Here is a 15,121-nt window from a genome sequence, read left to right on the forward strand (position 1 = left end):
CGGGGCGGGGAGTGCCCGGCCCCGCCGCTTCCCCCGCCGCCCCGCCGCTTCCCCCGCCGCCCCGCCGCTTCCCCCGCCGGCCCCGCCGCTTCCCCCGCCGGCCCGCCGCTTCCCCCGCCGGCCCCGCCGCTTCCCCCGCCGGCCCCGCCACACGGAGACACCGATCCCCGGTAACGGCGCTGGGCGGGAGCGCTGCGTGTCTGGGGGAGCACAACAGGCAGGCAGCCGGTGCTAATGCATCGCAAGGCCTGGGGGATCTTGGGCGCCTGCTTACTAAAAGAAACCCAGGTGTCTACGCATGCAGCCTTATGTTGCTACAATAGCGTTTCGAGAAATGAAAAAAAAAAAAAAAAACAACCAAGTTTCCTACCCTTCTGGAGCCTCTGCGATGGCGTGGCAGCTGCCGGTCCGCCTTCGCCGCCTCACCCGACCTCGCCACCCGGTCAGGAGAGCCTAATCTACCTTCTTGTTCACATCTTCCCTCGAGGGTCGCTTTTCTGACTGCCTTCCCCCTGCTGATTTCCATCCTGACTGGTTTTAACTGTATCCCATTAGAAACAACGGAGAGGGTGGTAAAACAAGGCGCACAGATGGACGCGCCGCCCACGAACGGTGTGTTTACATTCGCTGTTGCCCGTGGCTGCCGGCCCCGCCCGTGTTCCCTGCTCCCGCCGCCTTTTCTGGGAAAAGCTTCCCGAGCGAGGGCTTTGTCACCGGTGTGTCCGCACAGCGCCCTGCCAGTGCCGGACCCGCTCAAGCAGAGTTTAGGTCCGCTGGGACCCTGTATAACTGGTGAGCAACAATTTACTGTCGGTGTGAGACGGGGAGAGCACCAATCTGTGATGAAACTCCTGCGAGCCAAGTAAAATGTTCTTCTGCCATGTGAGCAGCAGCGGGGAGAACTGAAGAACGGTGCTGCGCTTGTAGTGTGTTTAAGTTTCACACATCTTTATTAATGAATTTCAAGATCAAGACAATAATGTTGGTATTAGTTACTTGCCGATTACACTTGAATCTGCTAGGTCCACCACATAAGGTGGTTTGTTTTGTTATTACAGTGATTTATTTCATAACGTTCAATCAGGTGTAGTTCAGTAAATTTTCTAAAGTAATGTGTAAACTTGCTGCAGAATGTGAAAAGCCAGCTGGCAGAAATACAATGTTCAAAATACATATTCCAGGTTTGCCAGGAATCTTTCCTCTTTGATATGTACAGAAACCAGGCCAAACATAATTTCTGTATGTTTTTAGGGTGTTTTTCAATCACCAAACTGCAACAATGCTTTTATAGATGGTTTGGGGCTGTCTGAATTTGGAGATGGATTTGATTTTTTTAGTGCAGAAACATAGTAGGACACCACACCATCCTGATAGGCAGATTTTTTATATTTCTTCATGTCTCTTTTGATTTTTTTAAGATAAACTACAATAAATTATCCTGAAACAATGGAATTCACACTCTTCTTTATGCACTGATTGATTTAAGTTGCATTTTAGATATTCTCCTTATAGCTAGGAGATAGGAATCGCGTATGTGGGGGAAGCACTTCAATAAATATGTCAACCATTGAGCTACTAATGTCTTTATCTCATGTTTTTTTATCGCTGCTGGTGTGTACCAGCCATTTCAGGTTCAATGTATACACACTACTAAACATACAAGTATTCAAGACAATATGATGTAAGAATGCTAAGATGCTTAGCCCAGTAAAAGTATTTCCATATGAGGGTGTAATAAATTAATGAATTAATAATGAAAACATAAACATGGATCTGTGTGTAGAACAAGTTGCGCTGCATTCACAAACTCAGTCTGGAAAATTAGGAAAGGATTGTTTCCAGTCTTCTGGAACATAAACTTGCAGAGAGTGATGTGTGTATCCCTCCATAACTGATCTGTATAATTTATGGGATCCTATTGTTTAGATAAATAAGTATTTAAAGCTTGTGTTGCTGCATTAGGCATCTAAGTAGTTTTGAGTTCAAGTCACTTCGCATTCTGTAACACTTGAGAGGTTGACTATCTCCCTCCTTTATTTCCTATAAAGCAAATATAAGTATTTTAATTTGCTGGTTCTCCCTCCAGATCTAGATTGTCTTGTTGCTGTTCTTCAAATCAATCAAAATATGCAGTTTCTTTTGATAAACCATGTACAAAAATTATTTTGATTTTTTATGTCTATAATTTCAAATTAGTAATTTGTAACATGTAATTTTTTCTTTTCAGTTTGCTTTCCCGTTAGCATCACCACATCTTGCTACACATCCAGACCTAATCTTTGACTTTTTCTGTCTCTTGACACCCATACTCTTGAATCTTGACTTCAAGACTTGAGCAACTTTCACTTGAACTTCAGCCTGTGAACAGCTAATTCATCATTCAGCTGCACTACATCTAACTGAGTCGGGACCTTCCCATGACCTGTTTTTCTCACTGATTGTAAACTTGGATACTGCAGGCAACCCTCCCTTAGGGAGCTGGTAACCTGAAGTCTCTTTCTTTTGGTTCAACACTGCCAGAGCAAAAAACTCAGAGCATGGTGTATCAGCAGCCCTCCCTCCAGCCAAAGGCGGCTAGACGCAGCTTGCTGTGAAGCTTGACAACTCCACTCCATATGTCAGCCTAAAGGGAATCAAACAAGAGCAATGAAACGTGTTTTCTACCTCCAGAGTCTGTAGCCTCTGGCACTCACTGGTACCAGAGTAAAGGAGGAGTGGTAGCACAGCTGGCCTGGCTCAGGTCCCATGGTTTTACTCTTGAGAGTAAATGTTTCATGTGCAAACTTGTCCCAGCTTATTTTACAACCCATTTTAAAAATGCAGTGTTAAAACTATTTTAATTTTAGCACTCATTTCAATCCCTTTTTCAAGTGACAGAGCTGATCCAGCAGTCGTTAAAGGGCAGTGTTTTGTTGCTTACAGGGGTCTGGATTTGAAGATCTCCTGGCTTCATGTGCCTGAGCTTGGCAAAAGCATTAACTCTTATCATCTTAAAGCAGTCTGTCTCTCTGGTACAATTTCATTCTGAATAGCAAAAAAGCTTATATAGTTCTTCTTTATAGCTGTAAAAGAGGTCATAAACATGAAATATGGATAGAGCAATCCAACTCTCAACCTACCATCTACTTATTAGTACACTGTATCTTCTTAGGGCAAAACACTGTCAAAAGTAATGGCTGCCTTTGAGAACTTCATCTTTAACCCCCAGGGCCAGAGACATACAGCAGGGCTTTCCATAACCAACGTCTGCCAACCTCCATGGCAACTCAGGATCTTTAAATGGTCTTAGATCAGATAATTTTGGAAATCAGCATCCTTAGCCGTGCTTCCTCGTTCTTTAAAGTGAGAATATTGAGATCTCTAACCATGGTTTGATATCTGCTAATCATGAGGGGGTTTTTAATAAAAGCACAAGGTAGTTTTTAAAAAGTGTAGAATTCTGGTTCAGAAGCAGAACAGAGTATCTCAAATGTGTGTAGATGTTGCAAGGGCAACCATGGCCAACTTCATTTCTTACATTAGAAGAAAATAGGAAGCAGGAGAGCATGTGTCATTTTGATCTAATGTTTGCCTGAAGAGCACAGAGAAGCCACAGCTGCTCATCCTTCAGCAAAAGAGCTTGCACCCACTTTGTAGGTATAAACAACAGTGATCTCTGTTTCTGTAGGGAGCACAGGGCATTGCTTTGTGATGTGTGTGCGGCTCTATGCACTGTCATTACCAGTCGATGTGACTGTTCATACTATAGAAATAATCTGCTTTCTGTTTTTAAAGGTGCATAAGATGTGTGCACTGCAGTAGCAAAATTGTGCAATGGTGGCATAAATAATCTGTTCTGACAGCCCCTCAGGGAGTAATTCCTGTAGACAGGAATTGTGTGAGTATTATCCCAGGATAAGCTGATGCATTGGAAACTGCACTGTAACAGTGGAAGCATGAGATGGGCCTCAAGTACCATGGCTTTGGTGAGCAGACTCAGCTGGGTTGGCAAGGTAATGCAGCTCAACTTCGAAAGGGAAGGCAAAGAAGCTAATAGTCACTGTAGAGTTAATATCATCTGTTAACAGACAGAATTCACTGTGTTGTGTTAAGAAAACCTTTGGTAAGACACATCCTGAACTTTAAGTGAAATTTTTTTCATTTTTCATTTCTTACTTTGCTTTTGTGCATGCCATTTGTCACAGTAATCTGTTATCACACTATTGGTGCTATATACATACATCAGTAAGAAACCACACTTCCATGATGCTGACTCATAGCCATTTAGAAGAGAAGTCTTATTAAGGGAGTGCAAATTAGCCACATTGTCCAAAGGAGATTGTTCTTTATGTTTTAGAATCAGGATGTGAGCAGCTGTCCCTCTTCCCTGCTGCTCTTGGCAGCATCCTTCAGGAGATGGACAGACAAAAGTCTATTTCAACAGCCCTGTAGGACAGAATGAAAATCTTGTTCTTCTGGCCTTTGTTTCTCCCTAGGCACACACATATCAGCTGGTGTACACATTTCTTACCTGTATTTCCGTATTGCAAGAAATCTGTTTGACTGTGCACCTTGTTCTGACGCATGGTTGTGGTGTTCTCAAGGAAAAAAGCTTCTGAACATTCTGTATAAGCCTTTGGTTACTGCAGATCAGCTGTACAGTTGGAATTATGTTAGGCAATACACAGGAATATTTTAGGGCACTGAATAGTGCATGAAAATGCTGCAAACTTATGGTGCAAAGTGTTGCAGGCATGTGATTTGAATATGCTAAAAAAGTTCCAGGTTTTATTGGTTTTGAATATATTCTATCCATACCACACCAGTTCCCCTCAGACAATGTAAGCCAGTATAAATAACAAACTCTGTACCCTGGATAATTCATCAGAAGTGCCATCATGTGCTCCTGCCTGGTAGGTGATCCAGTGCCACACAAATCAAATCTTAATGATCTTGTCAGCATGTCCTTACTAAAGCTGAAATTCCTTAATTGTCTGAGGTTCACTTCTGTCTGACATACGTATGAGCACAAGGAAATATAGTATTTACTACCACAGCTGTTTTCTACCTCCTTCCCCATCTGCAGCCCCCCAGGGACACCATTATAATAATGTCTTGTGTAAACCGCAGTTGGCAAAATCCTGAAGTCCATTCTATAGCAGATGTGACATCACTGTGACACACATATCTTGAGTATCTTCAAAAAATTATTTTCCTCCAGGGAGACTGAGCAAGCTGAGGATGTTTCTGGAGAGCCTTACTCATCTCTGGCTGAAGACAGCATCAGTCTTTGCATTGGCTGCACAGGGATGCAGGAGTTACAGGCTGAGCCCGGCCCTACCCCTTGATGGTCCCAGGGAGAGGTCTAGTGGTCTGTGTTGCTCTCAGGGGACTCCACACATTCCCAGCTAGAGGAAAACCACCACATGGGGATTGGCTGAGGTCAGGCAGCAGCTCTGTCTCTCAGTAAGACTCATGTGGCAGCAGCTCCCTCAGACAGGGCTGGGTCCCAGCTGTAGTGTCCCCATGGCACTGCCTGGACCTCTGCCTTGGCTGCACTGACTCTGCATCATGCCCAAACCCTGGCAGCCACAACCTCCCAGTGGTGGATCTTCTCTGCACCTCTATAAAATGGGCACCAGTTTTTACAACTGGTCTGCACAAATAAGATTGTTTCTAGTATTTTCTTTCAATCTGTGTCAAAATCTGAGTTTCAAATACCAGTTGAAAAGGAAGTGCACCCAACCAGCAATCGGGTCCTTATTGCAGCTGGCTCAGTCTCAGCACCGTAATTTAAGTTTCAATCAATTTTGTCTTGGATGCCTTTTCAACTTCAGATAAACTAGAGTTTTGTGTACTTAACAGCTTTTCAGAAAATATCTGCAATTAAATATGATACTTGAATTAAGTTCAAAATACCTGACATTGCTATGGTACACTTCCCAAACATAAATTCATTAGGGTTTTTCTTTCTGTGACAGTACCTGGGAACAAAATGCTGAAACTTTTCCTTCTCCTAAGTGGCTCCCATTGAAATCAATGGAGCAAACTCAGAGGGTACAGTCTGCTGAAGGTAACCCTTTCTTTCCACAGACCAAATGTAATATGGCCATCGGCTGATCATCTCTGTTAAGTGATCTAAAAAGGAATATTTCTTATAATCTTTTATTTTCTAGTTCTGGCTTGAACCTGGCCATATGAGTCATGTTTCATGTCATTCATGAGAACCATCAGTTTTCAGTTCTGGCAAAAATCTGAGTAAACTTTGCTGTTTTTTAATCTGGAATGGCAGCAAGAGGTTTTGTGATCAAAGTCTCCACCTGCAGATGTGCTGGGTGTCACCATCATCAGTTGCAATGACCTGACAGAATCTAACCCTCAGTTACAATATCAGGTGAAGAGATAAAGTTTGCAAACTGTCTTACCCTGAAAATTCTGTTGATGTAAGGAGCAACATTCCTGATGACCTCAAGAGAAGGAGTATCTTGTTCTGAAGAGAAGGATGGTGAAAAGCATTGACCTAAAGAGCAATCTCATAGTGAATTAAAACCAACATTCATGGTACTTGATTGTTTTTAAAGATTACTTCAGGCAGGTGTTCCACCACTTCTACTATCATAGCCAAGTTGAAATTCTTTCAGCAGACAAAACAGTCCTTCATCTGTACCAGGATGTAAGTCACAGGAGGGAAAAGCCATGTTAGTAGTAGTTAGATTTGCAAATATTCATTTTAAAATAGGAATGTAAGGAAAAAACTCTTTATTTTGGCTGACTTATCCTGTAAGTTTCCATCTGGGTTTGGAGTTTGCATATATAAAAGAAGTAGAGTTAACATTTTCAGAATATCCCAGTGGTCCTAGTTATTTTCCTTCCTTTCCTTTCCGTTCCTTTTTCCTTTCCTTTCCTTTCCGTTCCTGTCCTTTCCTTTCCTTTCCTTTCCTTTCTTTTTCTTTTCCTTTCCTTCCTTTTCTATTCCTTTTCCTTTCCTTCCTTTCCTTTCCTTTCCTTTCCTTTCCTTTCCTTTCCTTTTCCTTTCATTTTCCTTTCTGTTCTTTCCTTTCCTTTCCTTTGCTTTCCTTTCATTTCCTTCCCTTCCCTTCCCTTCCCTTCCCTTCCCTTCCCTTCCCTTCCCTTCCCTTCCCTTCCCTTCCCTTCCCTTCCCTTCCTTCCTTCCCTTCCCTTCCCTTCCCTTCCCTTCCCTCTTCCTTTTCCTTTTCCTTTTCCCTTTTCCTTTTCCTTTTCCTTTTCCTGGGTTATATCTCTCTGACTACACAGTGTCCAGCATGGTAAAGACAGGCTGTTTGTGATTTTTTAACATATTTGCAGAACTTCTGGGGCCACTTAGGTGGTCAGAAAACTATATCCCATCCATCCCGCCTCATATTTGGAGAAAATGGTCTAAAGCAGGCTTCCAAGGCATAAACTTCCACAGAGTATTTTCTTATTTTCTCTGGTGAAAATATCTGGATGTTAAACATTCCATATGCAATCACCTGATGACAAATATAAATTTTCCAATTGAAAAGTATCAAATTTTCCAAATATTTTATATTTTCGTAAAAAAAAAAAAAAAAAAAAAAAAAAAAAGCCAAAACCAGGAAAGTTTCAGTCTGCTCTGGTCTTATCAGAAATTAAACTTTGTTAAAATATACCAGGAAGATGTCTCAGAATAATTGGCATGTTAATTTAGCACAGGATCCAAGAAGTCAATCCAGCTTGGCTGCATTATCACAGTTACATTATTCTAAGGTTATCAAATGGTATTTTGGGGGGGGTTCTCCATTTTTCAGTCTCTCTTTTAAGTGTGGGTCAGGTTGGCAGCCTCTGTGAAGTTGTTGTTTTTCAAAACTTAGAAAAATTATTTGAGATTAATATTTGATTTTTTTTCCCTCTGCTCCCTCACAGACATAGTCATCCTTAAATAAACATTTTGCCATTAAAGAAGATGCTACATTGTTTTCTGTCATAATATGCTGCATCTATCTTGACTTCAACTTTAAAATGTAATTCTAATGCAGCAGCTCTTCTAGGTGATTTTCCTCCTAATTTACATTTGCATTTGCTCCACCACCAGTGCTCACTGAACAGTGAAAGCATTGTATTAAGAAAGCTTAAAGAAGACATATTTATCACATTTTTCTGTCTATAAAATATTTAATCTTCAACAAATGATGCTTCTCTAATCCATTTCTTACATTCCTTGAGATGCGTGGCTCATCTCTCAGACATAGTTCTCATTGTGTTTTGAATTGGATTATTTAAGGAGCACCGATTAAATCCCTAATTCCTTTATTGGCATACTATCATTTCTGCTACACTCAGAAGTTCTATTTTCTTCCTGGGCACTTTGGATAATCCCAGTTGCAGAAAGGTTTATTGGAAGAAGGATGCATGGCCAAAAACAAGACCAGGGCCCACACCTCGCACAGACAGCAGGACCATCTCTGGAGGTTCCAGGGTAGAGGTTACATATTAGTAAGAGTTTTATACATATTTCTGATCAGAAGAACTCATAGGTGATCCTGCTATTATTTTAAAGCTAATCTAACAGTTTCCAGAAAAGTGTGGCAGAAGTGCCACATTTTTCCGTGTTCTTGGCAAGTAAAGCAATTCAGGGTTTCAGATTTCTTCTTACCTCCTCACCAGGGCAAGTCAAGTCTTTGATCTCTGAGTGGGAAGAATGCAGATTTTATGGCATGACAGTTTCTCTGAAGACTTGAGTGCTGACTTCTTTTCAGTATTGGCCTGAATCCATTACATGAATGCACAATACTAGAAAATTTCCACTGCAGTCTGTTCTGTGGCTCAATCAGTGCAGAAAGATTGAAGTCAACAATTCTTCTGTTGTGTTTTGGTCAATAAATCTGCTGCTCCTGATTCATTCCTGGTACAACTCCAATGCTGCAATATGGATAGGTGCTGTGGGTTTTTTTTTCCCTGAATTAAATTGTCTGACCAAAAAGACTACAAATCTTCAAAAGTACTTGGCTTAAGCAAGGGCGAAAATGTCATTGAACAAAGACAAACTGAAGAATTTTAATTTAAAATTTACTGCAGGTTTGCTGAAAACTGATTATTATGCCTATCTATTCTGGATTAAGACAATAATCATAAATCAAAGTGAAAGACAAAATCAGTTGAAAAAGCTTCTTAGAAATATTTTTTTTTTCAGCTATACCTTCCAGGGCTTCTAGGCAGTGCATGGACTGTTGACAACTGTTTGATTGTTTGATGACTTGGGCAAATGAAGGAATGGCAATGACTGAGAACTGCCCAAGTGAAGTGCTCCTCTATTCTTCTGTTTTATTACTGCATTGCCTCTGGCTTCAAGACCCAGGCAGAGGCAGCTGGAGTGGGCAGACAATTTTACAGATGTTAACACTATGCCTTTGGCATCTTCTTTCACCGAAGTCAAGGACATAATCTGCAGTCTTCTTAAGGGTTGATGTGTGGTTTGGAGATAAAAGACAAAACTTACCGGAGGATCCAGTGTACTGATTAATAACCTAGGACATTGTGCTTTAGAAAGTGTGCTCTGATTTTTTTTTTTTTTTTTTTTTTTTTTTTTTTTTTTTTTTGTATTCATGAAAAGATGTGAACGCCGCTGTCTGCGTTGCCGAAGGGACTCAGCACGGTGGGACTGTCACCACTAGGTGGCAGGAACCTGATGCGGCAGAAGACGTCTCAAAAAAATGCTGAGCACTTAGTGCTTTGCTGAGCAGGTGCCATCCAGTGAGGGAAAAGACTAGCACCGCTCCACCACCACGCTAGCCATCAGAGCAGGACTCGTTTGGAGTCACTCTGGTTTGCAGAACAGTCTTCTGAATAACGGGGGAAGGAGGATGTGTTTGGAACAGAAGTTCAGTGTTGCCTCCTCCCCCCAAGCAAAATGAAAATCCATGGCTAATAAGATTATTTTCTCTATTTCTTCAGCATTTAAAGTATTTAAAGGACACTTTTTTTCCCAGTTGGAGCCGCAGTGATGTGGACAGCTATGACCACATCATAAAAATAAGGTTATCTGGCTGCCATTGTGGTCCCATTCCCTTTGGCTGTGGCCACACAGCTCACTCAGTGCAACCTCGTGTTTAGGCCCCAAGGTTGTAAAGTGAAATATCTCAGCATTGCATTGCCCCCAGGTCAGCACTGACCCTGCACTGCAGCTCTGGGGAGAGCTGTCCTCTGAGCAGACTGTCAACCTGGAAGACTCCAAATTATGGCTCTCCAAATAGGTATTAGAAATCCCGAGATAATTCCAGTTAAAAAAAGTGATCCTCAAGATTTCTTTAGGGACATGCACTCTAGTAAACTGCTGATTTCCTATTCAGATTTGCTAGTATCTAATCCATTCCTTTAAGCAGCATTTCTAGGTAAATATGGTAATGGATCGCTCCTAAAATACAGGAAAACTGCCCTTGCTATTTACGACAAAGGAGACTAAGAGCCACAGAAATACATTTTGGTTATGTTTGCAAGTCTTGATTAAGCTTCTGTAACAATTTTTTCTACATTATAGATGTAGAAGGCACTTTAAAGAGTGGGAGAATATCTGCTTTAAATGTGATATCATATATGCAGAAGGCACTCAAAATAAAGAAAATAGAAGGTCCTTGTACTAAAGCACCTATGCTTTAAATGAGATTAAGTGCAGGATAAGATGACAGTAAACAAAGGGCTGGATGAAAAGCTGGCAGTGGTGAACAGCCAGACTTAATATTATGACCATATCTTATTTCCTCCTCAGATTTTTTAATACAGTAAATTTATTGTAATAGGATTTCTGGACAGCATCCACTTGAAAGCCTGCACAGAGGTTAGCAACAGAGGACTGAAAAAAATTGAGGCATGTCAAAAGATTTTAAGGAAGTCTGAGGCTGCAGGAAGAAAAAAGATCAGAGACTATTCCTTTAAAAATAGGTTTAACAATTCCCATTTTTTACACAGAGTACTGTGAATACATTATTCTAAGTTCCTGAGTCATTTGTGTCAAATGTGAATTTGGTTTGATTTCCTGGAAGTGTGATGCTACACCCCAGACATTACAGTCACAGAGGTTATGCGCGTGAAACTGGGCAGAAACTGTGGGGTAAGAAAGAGTTCCTTACAGGAAACTTGGTTTTTGGCAGGAAACAGACTAAGTTCTCAATTTTGGCCAGTAAGGTAAGAAAGGGGGAAAATACTCTTTTATCTATAACATAGAGGAAAGCAAACTATTTCTGAGAAAAAAAAATTCATTTTGTTAAACCTGAGTTTTCATTAATACAAGTTTCAGTCATCAATTCTCAAACATTTCTAAGGGGTTTTTTGTGTATTCTCACACTGCAAATCTCTTGCCCAAGAAGGACTACAATTTACATGCAGTTGTCAATTATATGCCATTTAGCAACAGATTTGTTGTTGACACTTGGAAACCCTGAAGCTGAAGCTTGCACAGGGCAGGAGCTGCTCAAGGGCCTTTGCTTCTAGCAGGCTTTCAGCTCAAGCAGAGAGTTCACCACCCTATTCCCCTGTCTAAACAGCCCAGAGAGCAGACCTTGAAACAGTAACTGCAAAATTAATTACTGGGACTCAGTATTTGTCCAATAATTAAATATTTAAAAAAAAAAGAAAAAAAAAGGCAGCTCCTCCCACTTCACATCAGGGATACACAATCAACACTCTGCAAATTCAGAACATTCAATATTCACACTCTTCCTTTCTAAAGAGGGGTAGGAATTTGGGCTGTTTCACACACAATTGGTGTGTGCTATTTTTGAGATCAAAAGAAAGAGAGGCACTCATTGCATCCAGACACTGGAAAGTGCAGCTCTGGACTTCCTCATGAAGATCTGCTTTTCCCCTTTCCAGCCCCACCCTTCACATGCCCCAACCCAGAGTGCACAAAGATACAGCACTTCTTTTCTGCTCAGCTTTCCTGAGCATGTTTGTTAGTGTTGGGCCTATTACATTTGGATTTGTGTTACAATCAAAGGAACTCATTCTGACCAAATCTTCCTAGGAGAATCGCTGGGCTTATTAGGTCTTTCTGTCTGTTACAGCTAGAAATCTATCTAGAGATCAGCAACTGGCAATCTGCTGTCCTGGAAGAAGCAGTAGGATCATTAGTATTTTATACTCCTGAAGGAAAGTGCTTTCTTAGGTCAAAACATTACATGACTGTTTAGGGCGCTACACCAAACATCTGTACTCATTTCCATTAACTGCAAGTGTGCTGGATCAATAGTCAAACACAGTAATTTGTTCTCTGCAATACCACCAGGCATCTAAAAACTGTCTCTAAAACCTGGGTGGTTAATGTGAACCAGGCATTTGTAAATAGATCAGCTGGCCCACCCATGATTATAAGCCTGAACATAAGGCAGCATATTTTACAAGGTCAATTCAAATTAAAGCTCCTCTCCCAACCCAATACCTTTAATCTCCAAAGACTACTTGTATGCATCATTTCACTTATGCAAGTCTGTTTTGTGATTACTTCCAATTACTTCCCTGCCCACATAGCTTTCTCACCCTCATCCATGGAGTACACACGTAGGGATGTAAGTGGCCCTAGCACACCACAGCTGCTTTCCTCAGGTGCTCCTCTGTAGGGCAGCCTTCACAATGTGATTTAATACTTGAGAACAAGCTGGCATGTGGAGGAAGGGGAAAGAAACTGCTCAGATGATGATATTAGTAGATCATGTTCCTGCTATTTTAGTTACTAGTTTCACTTTTTCTCTCTATAGTATATTCACAAGCATAAACTTGCGAAGTTACTAAAAAGAGCACAGGAGAGGGGTTTTTGATAGTAAAAATCGAATGAGATTTAGTCTTAACATGGATTAGTATCAAAATTCCTGAATCTATACTGGAGGAAGGCTCAAATGTCAAGGGCAGACCTTGATCTTAATTATCTTCATGGAAATCTGAAGTAGCTCCACACTTTGTCAAATATTTTCTTGGAAACCTCACTGAGAGCACAGTGTGAATCAAAGTGCTCAGTCCAGGACCAAGAATGGAAATTTGTTCCAGCCCATTTTAATTCAAATATGTTTTTAAAATGTTAATACTACAAAGGTCAATCAGGACACAGACCACTGTGGTATTTGACCAGAGAAGAAAGGCATCTGTCTCCAAACTCTACCACAATATACTGATTTCTTTCTCACTTTTCAACAGGCATAAGAAATGATGGGCTTCTGCAATTGTTTTGTGCAGGAAAGGGCAGTGAATCAGTCTGATTCAATATTTGAATGCTTTGCATCAGCCCCATGGGACAAAGGAAGGTGGGAAACAGGCGGTGTCCTGACCTGACTGCCCTCTCTCTGGGGAGCTCTCTTCCAGCACCAAGTTGCCACGTACCCCTTGGTGCATCAGAAGAGGAAAGGCAGGGAGGGAGATGGCCAAGCCTGTGGTGCTCCCATCCCATCTGTATCCAGTCCAGTGGGACACTCACTCCTCAGGAGAGCAGAGCAGCCTTCAGGCTATAACTGGCTTTTCTGAAATGTCTCTGCTCAGCTTGGGTGTGCCCAAAATCAGACCCAGTGGAGTTACACCAGTATTCGTGAGAGCAAATTATGGCCCTGGCTCTTTAGTTTCATTGTTTTGTGTTGGTGATGCAATATGACTAATTTGTTAGGAATAATAGTGCTGCACTCAAATATGCCCCTCTCAGAAATAGATTCCTTGCAGGCTCATTAAGAGTATCCATTTTAGAAAACAAACGCAATTTGCCTTAGTTCCTGAGAGCAAAATTACTTTAAAGTAACAGATACTCCTTTCAAGCTATACCATCTTGCTGCTGTATTGTATGAAAGTATTAGATGTCATCATGCCTCATTGAATGGACACATCATTTAACCACCACCTCCAAAGAAAAAATTCTAAAAACATATTTTATAACAAAATTATCTCCTTTAAACAAACATTCCCGACTAAGGCCTGGAGTTTCCTGGTTTGGGACTGTCAATCCAGTACTATAGAAATAATTGGGGTCTGTGTGCTCCCAGTTGGGATTGGAAGTGAGTTATGAAAATCCTCTTCTATTTTTCTCTGACTATTTACAAATCTAGCTGTAAGTGTTAACCATGGGTTTCCTAGGAAAGCTGGTGACTGGAAGAACATGAGTAAGAGTGTCATAAAATGGCAAATGTTCTGGAACAACATTCACTTCAAGATAGAAGGAATTCCTTTGAATATGGAAATATTTTTGGGAATGCCTGAGAAATTTTCCATTGCCCTTTTAACAGCTGATCTGAAAATTCTGCCTCACTGCTTCCCATCATTTTTCAATTCAAAAATTTTGTGAAGTCATATTAAAAAACAAGAGGTACTAGGAAAGATACCTTGCTAATTTGGTATATTTATTACATATATCTGCACAATTAATCTAGATTTTGAAGAGAAAAAGAACAAGTGTATGCATTTGAATGAAACAATACACCATATATTTATCATCAAAATTTACTGCATTAATTATATATTTTCTACTTCTTACAGAACATCTCCAAAGCATATCTGATCTCTGCTGGAATTCCTACAATGAGTAAATTAGCAGGCATCTGTACCTGAAGTGTTATCCCAAAAAACCACACTTGCTTGGAGACCATGTCTGTGCTTACTTTCTGCAGGAGCTGTCGATGTCCTGAGGAGTCAGTAGTTATACTTGCTATGACTAAGGTAGACCTTTGGAGCAGATGTTTGTATTGATCTGATTTCGAGGACACACATCACTGTAGTGTCCAAGTCACCTTAGGCAGCATATTTCAGGACTATGTATAAAGAATATTGATTTTTGGATGCCTGTTTCTAAATGGAGAAAAATGCAACATCTGCATCTTTCTTGTCCCTGAACTTGCACCTGGTATTTCTAATTCCTTCCATGCAGACTGGATATAAAGCACTTTCTATATCATTCCCTCTGCGTGTTTCTAGTACTTGATCCCACAGAAGTCAACAGCACCGTCTTCATGTGCCCAAGATCAAACCTTGAAGCGGCAGTGAAGGAGATAATCGAACACTACATCTGCTTCACACTTTCATACTGAAAGCCCCTTTCTGCTAGTAAACTGTATATAGTGCTTCGTCCAGATGAAATACTTTGGAAGAAGCCATGCTGTTGCAAAGGATCAGTCAGAAAATATCTGTTCCTCATACATAC

Source organism: Sylvia atricapilla, chromosome 5, assembly GCF_009819655.1.
Source record: "Sylvia atricapilla isolate bSylAtr1 chromosome 5, bSylAtr1.pri, whole genome shotgun sequence".
NCBI classification, from domain to species: Eukaryota; Metazoa; Chordata; class Aves; order Passeriformes; family Sylviidae; genus Sylvia; species Sylvia atricapilla.